This window comes from Rhagoletis pomonella, unplaced genomic scaffold (genome assembly GCF_013731165.1).
Source record: "Rhagoletis pomonella isolate Grant_MI unplaced genomic scaffold, Rhpom_1.0 Rhpom_scaffold_00001, whole genome shotgun sequence".
In the NCBI taxonomy this organism is placed as follows: domain Eukaryota; kingdom Metazoa; phylum Arthropoda; class Insecta; order Diptera; family Tephritidae; genus Rhagoletis; species Rhagoletis pomonella.
In genome coordinates, this window is record NW_023458555.1 from 85,716,245 (window position 1) to 85,725,858 (window position 9,614).

Genomic DNA, 9,614 nt, shown 5'->3' on the forward strand with positions numbered 1-9,614 from the left:
AGCTCGTCGCCACTGTGATGTTCTCAGCTTCAGTGTAATTCCGCGAATGCTTTATTTTCCTCTTCTTAGTATACACATTCTTTTGACACTACAACTACATCGCGAATAGATGGGAGTACACTGTTTATCATAACTACACATAACCCAGTATACCACAATGATAATATGAGCACTCATCCCTACAAGAACAGTGATAGTCATTTGATTGATCATGGGATACTCACTGGTGATGGAGATCTCAGTGAAGTACTTCTATCAATTTTTTAAGAGCAATATGCAAAACGTGATGTAAACATTTGTGTACATGTGATCTTCCGTCTTCCTCCGATTATGGCCTTATTTAGTGGTCTCTTTTTAACCAACGCAAAATTTGCAAATGTGTTAGTAAGATAAATGAGAATGTGTAAAACTATGTTCACATATCAATATAATCTCAATCAAACCTCGCTTTTTAATCACCCCGTTTACACAGGAAAATCTCAGGTTATTAGCCGTCAAATTAGTTGTGCTTGTTATTCTCACATCTCAAGGAAAAGTTATGTTTCTTCTTTGTGCCACCGTGATCACGTTTTTCTGCTATAATAAGCAATATAAATATATTTTAACTTAACATTTTATTAAAAATACCTTTACAAACCTCTTTTATTTCGAGCGTAAATTTTTGTTTACTTTTAGATTTGGAATTTCTCCTCTTTTTCGCAAAAACAATCGATAAAACTAGACACTAGATGGACACCGAAAAGTTATCGGTTAAATCTGAGATTATTTTATAATTACTGATTAACAAGGGACGAATTTTATATGGCTAATCTCTTGTTATAATTACAGATTAGGGTGTTCGAAAATGAGGATAATCTACTATGTGAACCTAGTATTAGTTTCCATCACACAATTCTTTAGGGATGATACTCAGCTGTCTTGTAGGGAAGTCAGCCAGATCGGGCGAGTAGCTACCCAGTAAGAATCTCTCTAGTATCTAATGCGTTATATACGCCTAGTACTACAAAAAGTTTGTGTGAGAAATTCAAAAACTTTGCATCATTTTACATAGGGCTCCTGGAGAAATCTAACGCATAATCGATTGAAGTGTGAGTAGTTTTCTCTTTCTTTCACACGGAATTCGCTATTATACTATACTATATGTAGTTGTCTCTTTTCAATCAAATATTGTTATGCGATTAATAACGTGTTATATAACGTAAAGAATAGCATATGGATATCGCTACTATGCAAATGTGTTGGTTTTTATTGACAATTTTGTAAGTGTATTGGAGAATGCGTTAGGTCGTTGTTGCTGGGTACAAACCGCAACCCAGTAAGAACACTATCTGTTAACTAATGCGTTATATACGCGTAGTACTACAAAAAGTTTGTGTGAAAAATTTAAAAACATTCCATCATTTTACATAGGGCTCCTGGAGAAACCTCACGCACTCAGTGCTGTGCATGTGAGCATTTTTCCCTTTCTTGCGCACTACCTTTTACTATGGTATTTTCGTATTGCTATCAAATTCCAATCTGCCATAGCAAAGCGATATAAAACATGTTATTTACGGGAAGAAATTCCGTATTAGTATGGCATAATAATAACGTGTAAATAACATGTTTTATCCATTATACTGAAAAGCTATAATATTGCATAAATAAAAACACGGTTAAATATTTTAAAATAGATTTAAATAGTTTAATTAATTGATAAAAGTTCAAAGGCTTTATTAATCATTTAAATTTATAATTGAATTGTGTTATAAATTACTGGATGAAATTAAATTTTGGGTTTATATCCCAACAAGCAAAATAAACTAAAGGGGATTATTTTTGTAAGTTTACTAAAATAAACATACAGCTTAAGCAGCATTTACATTAGGTGATTTTCTAAGCGATTAAACTCTTTAAGCGATATTGAATCGCTTACAAAATCGCCTCATGTAAATGCTGCTTTACAAAACGATTACTCTTGGTTTTTAAAACGCTTAAAAAAAGCGTAATATAATGGAAACGGCACCTTGTTTATAAGCGCGTGAATATAAATTTATAAGAAATTTAATAAAATTATTTCTTCTGGCTTTTGTCGTAAACATTTGCAGCTTAGTTTTAAGGTTTAGTGATTTATAAATATTCGCCAAAGCACTTATAAAAGCTCCATTTGAAAAACTTAAAACAAACTTAATACTAAAAACGCTGTTAATATAGCAAGCTTGCTTTAAGATACGTTTAAAAATACAGAAATGCTTGTTGGGATGCTATACATAAATATGTATATGCACTTATATCTACATATGTACCAGATATCTGCAGCGGGTGCATAATATTCGTGTATACCCGATCATCTAACAAAACCCGTTTTGCATCATTCTCTGTATACGAGCAGAAGTATTGTTCGTTAGCGACTGAGCTCAAGACGAACATGTTGGCCACAACACCCGATTGGGTTCGGGTGCTTTGCAGCTCAATATACCCGGGTGTTTGAGTTTCAATCCGAGTGTGCACAAAATTTTTATACCCGAGCGCACTTGTGCACAAGGGTACATTAATTTTGTTCACATAACGGTTGTTTGTAACAGCCAAAACGAATCGAGATAGATATAGACAAATGTATACATATATGCTCAGAATAAATAGAGAAATCGATTAAGCCATGTCTGTCTGTCCGTCCGTCTGCCCGTCCGTCCGTGTACACGATAACTCGAGCAAAAATTGAGATATCTCAACGAAATTTGGTATGTAGGTTTCTGTTAATCCAAGGTAGGTTGGTATTGAAAATGGGCGAAATCGGACAGTAACCACGCCCACTTCCCATATAACGGTAATTTCCAGAAATACGAAAACTGCGATATTTTAGTAACTACTGAAGATGATTCACTCAAAATTGATATTTGTAATAATTTTCAGACGAAAAATAAGAATATTATAAATTTTTGGAAAATGGGCGTAGCTACGCCCACTTATGGTTACATGCGTATATCTTGGTAACCGATGCACAGATTTCTTCCAAACTTGGCAAAGTTGTTGGCCTTGATACAGCATACTAAATGGCCGAAAATTAAAAAAATCGGACGATAACCACGCCCACATCACATATAACGGTAATTTTCAGAAATACGAAAACTGCGATATCTTAGTAACTACTGAAGAGTATTCGCTCAGAATTGATATTTGTAATAATTTTCAGACGAAAAATAAGAATATTCTAAATTTTTGGAAAATGGGCGTAGCTACGCCCACTTATGGTTACATGTGCATATCTTGGTAACCGCTGCACCAATTTCTTCCAAACTTGGCACAGTTGTTGGCCTTGGTACAGCATACTAAATGGCCGAAAATTTAAAAAATCGGAAAATAACCACGCCCACATCCCATATAACGGTAATTTAGAGAAATACAAAATCTTCGATAAATCAGTAACTATTAACGCTAATTTATTCAAAATTGATGCTTGCAACAATTCTTTACCAAGAAATATGTTTATGGTAAAATTTTGGAAAATGGGCGTGGCATCGCCCACTTATGATAACATATACGTATATCGGTAACCGTTATACCAATTTGTACCAAACTCGGTACGGTTATTGTGCTTGCCACATAAAAGCCAATTATTAAAAATTATTGAATCCAGGCTAAAATTACGGCCGCTTTTCATATAACGGTAAATTTCAGAAATGCTTGAAACTGCAATATTTCGAAATTTAAGGACGCTACTCAAAATTGGTACACCCCGGTTTACCATCTAGCGGTAGCTTTCGGAAAGGTGAAAAAACATATATTTAATACTTGCGCCGGGTATTTAATGTTCGGCTCCGCCCGAACTTAGACTTTCTTACTTGTCTTGATTGGCTTATGGCGTTTTCGTTTCTACAAAAAATGTTGCCTTCTCATCGCGCTGTTCTTAGTGTTTGTGCGTAGAGGGCAAAGAGAAGGTTGCATTTTTCGGTAGAAACAAAATCGGCATTAGTGTAGTTTGTGATCGGCTGCGCAGTAGTCTAATTTTTTTTGTGTACTGCTAAGTTTCTTGTTTACTTGCTTACGTACATAATTATTAATAGAAATAATGATCGAAAATGAACATTCTGTTTGTGACAATATTGTGAGTGGCAGCTACACCTTGTCCAGTAAACGCAAAGTAAAAGTACTTATGTACCTACATAGTTTTAGGCTGTGTGTTCTATTATATACATATACACACACAGCATTCCACTCAAAACTATACGAAATAAATGCACAAACATTTTTGTCTACTTCGCTTCTAATTTTTTTCATTGCGTATGCACAAGCACAAAGCAACAACAGTTTCGTATGGTTTGTTGGAACATATTGGCGCCAGTTACCTTCAGCGTAAATTTCATTGTTGTACTGCATTTTATCGCAATGTTCGGGTGTCCGTTTCATTGTTACACAAATTTTCGGGTTAGCTGCGGGTGTCCGAGTGTGGTGTTCGCTTGTGCTCGATTATAGCGAGCGAACACACTCTTTCGTACTCAAAGCAGCTGTCGGGTGTGCATCTCGATCGAACACATATTAGCCGAGTGTGGCGTTCGCTTGTGCTCGATTTTTAGTGAGGGTGATCAAAAAGGTTCGATCATACTCAAAGCTGCTCTCTGGTATGTACATACATTCTATATTTACATAAAGACTGGGATACTTAAGAATAAGTTTTAGAAATAGAATTCATAACATATTTGCGGCACCGCTGGAAAGTCTTTACCCTTTCTTTAGTCTTTAGTGAAAAGAATAATTAATAAAGCAATGACTTAAATGACTCTTTTGACCATCGCCTTACAAATGCAAAAATGCCTTTGGCTTTATTGACTGTAACATTAATATGATGGTTGAAATTGAGTTTGGAATCCATTGTGATACCAAGATCGATAAAATTGGATACCTGCTTCAGATTATAATTTGATATTGAATAAAGAGCTGGTTGAACAGCCCTCCGAGAGAAACACATAACTTTACATTTTTGAAGGTTTAGTGGCATATAGTTTGCATTACACCAACTAACCACGTTGTTCAGATCCGCTTGTAACAAAGTCCCTTCTTCGATAGAGGACAATGTTTTAAAAAGTTTCACATCATCGGCATACATTAGAATTTGTGAATGTTTTATTATAGAAGAAATATCATTAATAAATATCAGGAACAGAATTGGACCAAGGTGGCTGCCCTGAGGAACTCCTGAAGAAACTTTAATGATGTTGGAAGAACAATTATTAACAATAGCTCTTTGTGTTCTATCAGAGAGGTAAGATGAGATCCACTGAATAAGACTGGGCTGAAAGCCAATTAGGTCGAGTTTACGGATGAGTAACGAGTGACATACTTTGTCAAAAGCTTTACTGAAATCTGTGTATATTACGTCGGTATGAGCATTTTATACGTGGTATTGCATTTGGCGGATACGAGGTATTGCGCGCTAAGCGACGAGATATAAAGTTTATACATACATACATTTTTATCAAATGAATTTTCCAAATGGTCGAGCCTAGCCAATATTTCTTGCTGGTTTTTAATGATTTGTTCAGTGATGTTGATGGAAGCTGTAAAACAAAGAATATATTAAATGAGTTGCTACAATCAGTTTAAATTAGGATTTAATACCTGCGTTTTTGTTGTTTTCCTCTTGTTCATCTGTCTGTCGCTGTTTAAACAAGTTGCCTTTTTTTAAAGGGCGTGGTCACAAAAGTTTTCCGGGTAGGGAGCGAATATGTATGCACTGAAAATAAATATACAATAAAATGGGAAACAATGAATGAAAAAAATGTATTATCTTTACCTTCCGATGTATGAAACGAGGTTTGCGGCCATTGTTGGGATTGCCCATTTGAAACCTCCTTAACCTGGGATTCGTCATCAAAATAAATTATATCTTCCATTTTTCTTTGAAAAAAGTCAGCACTTGAATGAATGAAACATTTTTATTAATATTCATTATAATTAATTATCAAAACGCATTAAGCTAAGTTGTTTCAGATAGTTTCAGAACGGAATCATAATGAAATTTGTGATGCTGGTTTTGAACTTTACCCAATGATACCCCTTAAGTCCAAATGAGTAAAGTTGTGTCTGATTATATATTGCCAGATCAAGAAAGTGGAAAAACACTTTGACGGTCCATTTCTTTGTTTTCATTTAATCCTATAATATTCAAGCATCTGATCACACAAATCAACCCCACCCATGAACGCAGGTATTTGAACGGGACATCGGCGTTTTAGATTTCTATTCCATCTGTCAACTTCACCTACAGGATCTTTGCCACACTTGCTTGAAGCAACTATAACTGCTTTTGTGTCCTTCCATTTCACAACCGCTACGTTATTATTATTTGTGAATTGACAGATATCGCCTCGGTTCATATCTTTGTCCAGAGGAAATTTAACACATTTAGGTATTCTGTTTGCCATTATTGTGCCCGTTGCAGCAAAGCCCATTTCGTACAACGATTCTATGAGTGGAACCGTAGTGATAAACCTGTCGAAATATATTTGACTGCCTTTTGGTAGGTTTTATTATTAGTCTCATTACTTAAGATGGTCCATGCCCAAGACCACAATCTTCAAATATTCCAGCCCCTTGAAAAACTTCAAAATTCACTACGGTACCCGAAGATGTAGCACAAACAAGATTTTTCAAGCCAACAGGTCGCGGTTTTGATCTGATAACTTGCCGAGCAGTGTATCTTCCAGTAAATGTTATCATTTGTTCATGAATTGAGTAGTTCGTAATTTCAGTTGCCAATTCATTGCATCGCTTTCTTACCGTCTCGATAATTGATTCAACTCTGCAAAGTTTATTTGCCGTGTCTGGAACAGAGAAGTCTTCAAAGTGTATGTCTGATCGAAGTTGGAGGAATTTGTCACGAGACATGGAAATAAATATAGCAGGAATCCTGCATTCATTCGACCAGTACATTCTTATAGCAGGGTAACCAAGACACCCCATTATAATCGCACATCCGTAGAATCTTTTTATATCGGCTGATACATAACGCACCTCCTGACCACGCTTTGCCAATACATACATTTTAGTTTGTTTTACGACATCTTCATAATGAGATTCTGGAAAATAGCTGTATGGCTAGGTTTGAAAGGGATAATCACAGCCACAGCGCACGGCAGTGCGCGCGAGTGACGAAAGCAGCCACAGTAGCATGCTGAAATGACTCGCTTATATATACACGAGATTTGGAAGTTTTTGTCTAGACGTCCAATCGACATGTTTGAGATATCGTTGGAAAGATCTTGCAGAGTGTGTCCAGAAAATGTATACAAGCTTCATAAACGATTAACCGGACTCTTAAAAATTAGGCTAAAGTGCTGCGAAACAAAAGTTTTTTAGCTTTTTTGGTTTAAGGGGGCATGTGGGTACACCCAACATATTTAGTGTTATTCTATAGGCCAATACCTTTTAAGTACCGGCTACTAGTTGGAAAGATATAGAGGTAAATGTGTTTTGGTTCGTGTCTCCACTACGAGATGCTTTGGTATGTATGTGGCGTCTGTACGTACCTTCATTTAATTTTTTTCAGACTTTCAGGAATTAAAGAACAAAAAAAAAATAAGAAGGTTTTGTTTCAGGATTTTTTGATTTGTATGCCTTTGTGGTCGTGACCGCTGCCTGAAATTCGAAAAAAAAACAATTTTTTAAACTACCACTGAGGCCGCACTACCCAGTCCACGTCATTGATGTGGATACCAGTAGAAGGGTTTTCAAACAAGCTATCTAACGTTATCTTTTGTGTTTATAAAATATAAATATGTCATAACGTTATCGCCTGATAACTAAAAATCGGGCTGCTGAAAATATACATTTCGGTAATTTTCTCAAAAACTGGTCCGTCGATTTTATTCTAAGTTTCCACAAATCTTAGCTTTCATCTGGTATGTAGCTTATATCTGGGAAAACTCTTGTTGTGGAGATATTCCGATTCAAAAAGAAAAAATATCGCTCCAAAAAGGGTAAAATGGTTAAAAATTGACATATTCGTGTAATTTGGTTACTTTAAGATATAAAAATAACATACCCAGTTCCCCGACAAAATGCCCATTCCCCGATTGCTACTTAAACCGAAATTCCCTGCAAATCGGGGAATTTCCCGTTAGTTGACAAGTTGAAGGATGCTAATCACTTAGTACATGGCTTGGAAACCACACTTTTAGTGTATTTTCAGTCACATGCCGAAATTTTTGATAGTGATGACAGCAATAATATAAGAAAGAGTGAATACGATATACATATTGACATTTATGCCAAGCGAGACATAGCGCTTCCCCTTTTGGCACACATCGGGAATAGAAAAATTGCGTGTAATAGTATTGGCCGACAGCTGGTGGTTATGCATATGTATTAGTGAATGCATTAGGTCGTTCTAGCTGGGAATGTGTTGGTTTTTATTGACAATTTTGTAAGTGTATTGGAGCATGCGCTAGGTCGTTCTTGCTGGGCGTTAGGTCGTTCTTGCTGGGTAGGGTAGATTGCATAATCCAATAACACAAGGTTATGTAATTTGTGACAGCTCAAATTTGACACTCCTTTATCTAGATTTGTATTTTGGAAGTAGGAGAAAGGGGAAGAATGTGATCGTCTTTTGCGAAAACGGTAGCAGAAAGGTACTTAAACCAAGTAAGAGCAGCGCTGTCTTCGGCTATGCCGAAGGCTTCATACCTTTCATGAACATCTGCAAATTTTACTTTGACAGATTACTGCTTTTGAATACATCTGCATACATCGATAGAGGAGTTACATACTTATATAAAAAATCGCATCTAAACAATCAGAGGTATGGAAGATATACTTTATATGACACCAATCTAAGTGATTTTCACTGCTATGTGATCGGTATGTAAACCGGTAACACAATTTATTGGGTTTAGTTTCGTACATAAAGGAGATATATGGCAAAAACTGGTATCTTAACCATCAGTGCTATAGGAGATAAAGCTTATACAGCATAGATTTTGACGATTTTCTCAGTAGACTTTGTATTATTATTTATAAAATTTCTTACGAAATTTATCGGTTTTAGCTGTTCAAATAAAGGAGTTTTACAGTAAAATCCCATATCTGAACAATCAGATGTATGGAAGAAGTAGTCATCCGATCCTTGTTGTTTTCACTGCAAGTATTCTGTTAATAATGAGTGAAAATGGTGCGAAATTTCATGTTCCTAGCTGCATAAATGGAGGAGTTATGATAAAAGACCTCATATCTGAACAATCAGTTGTATGGGGGCTGCAGGTTATAGTGACCCGATCTTTGTTATTTTCGCTGTAAGTCTTCTGTTGATAATGAGTGAAAACAGCGCGAAATTTCATGGTCCTAGCTACATAAATGGATGAATTATAACGAAAAATCTCATATCTGATCAATCAGTTGTATGGGAGCTATAGGTTATAGTTACCCGATCTTTTTAATTTTCACTGTAAGTTTTCTGTTGATAATTATTGAAAACAGTGCGGAATTTCATGTTCCTAGCTATATAAATGGAGGAGTTATAACGCAAAATTTTATATCTGAACAATCAGTTGTATGGGAGCTATAGGTTATAGTGACCCGATCTTTGTAATTTTCACTGTAAGTATTCTGTTGATAATGGGTGCAAGTATTGCAAAATTTCA

General features: G+C 35.7%; 1 long non-coding RNA gene across 1 annotated transcript; it reads right to left on the bottom strand.

Annotated features, from left to right (window-relative positions):
• Positions 1 to 5,358: 5,358 nt before the first annotated feature.
• On the bottom strand, positions 5,359 to 5,880 carry LOC118748465. Its single transcript, XR_004994054.1, has 3 exons — positions 5,771 to 5,880; positions 5,596 to 5,710; positions 5,359 to 5,534 (listed from the first exon to the last, which is right to left on the bottom strand). It is a non-coding gene; the product is annotated as an uncharacterized LOC118748465 (long non-coding RNA).
• Between the last annotated feature and the right edge of the window lie 3,734 nt (positions 5,881 to 9,614).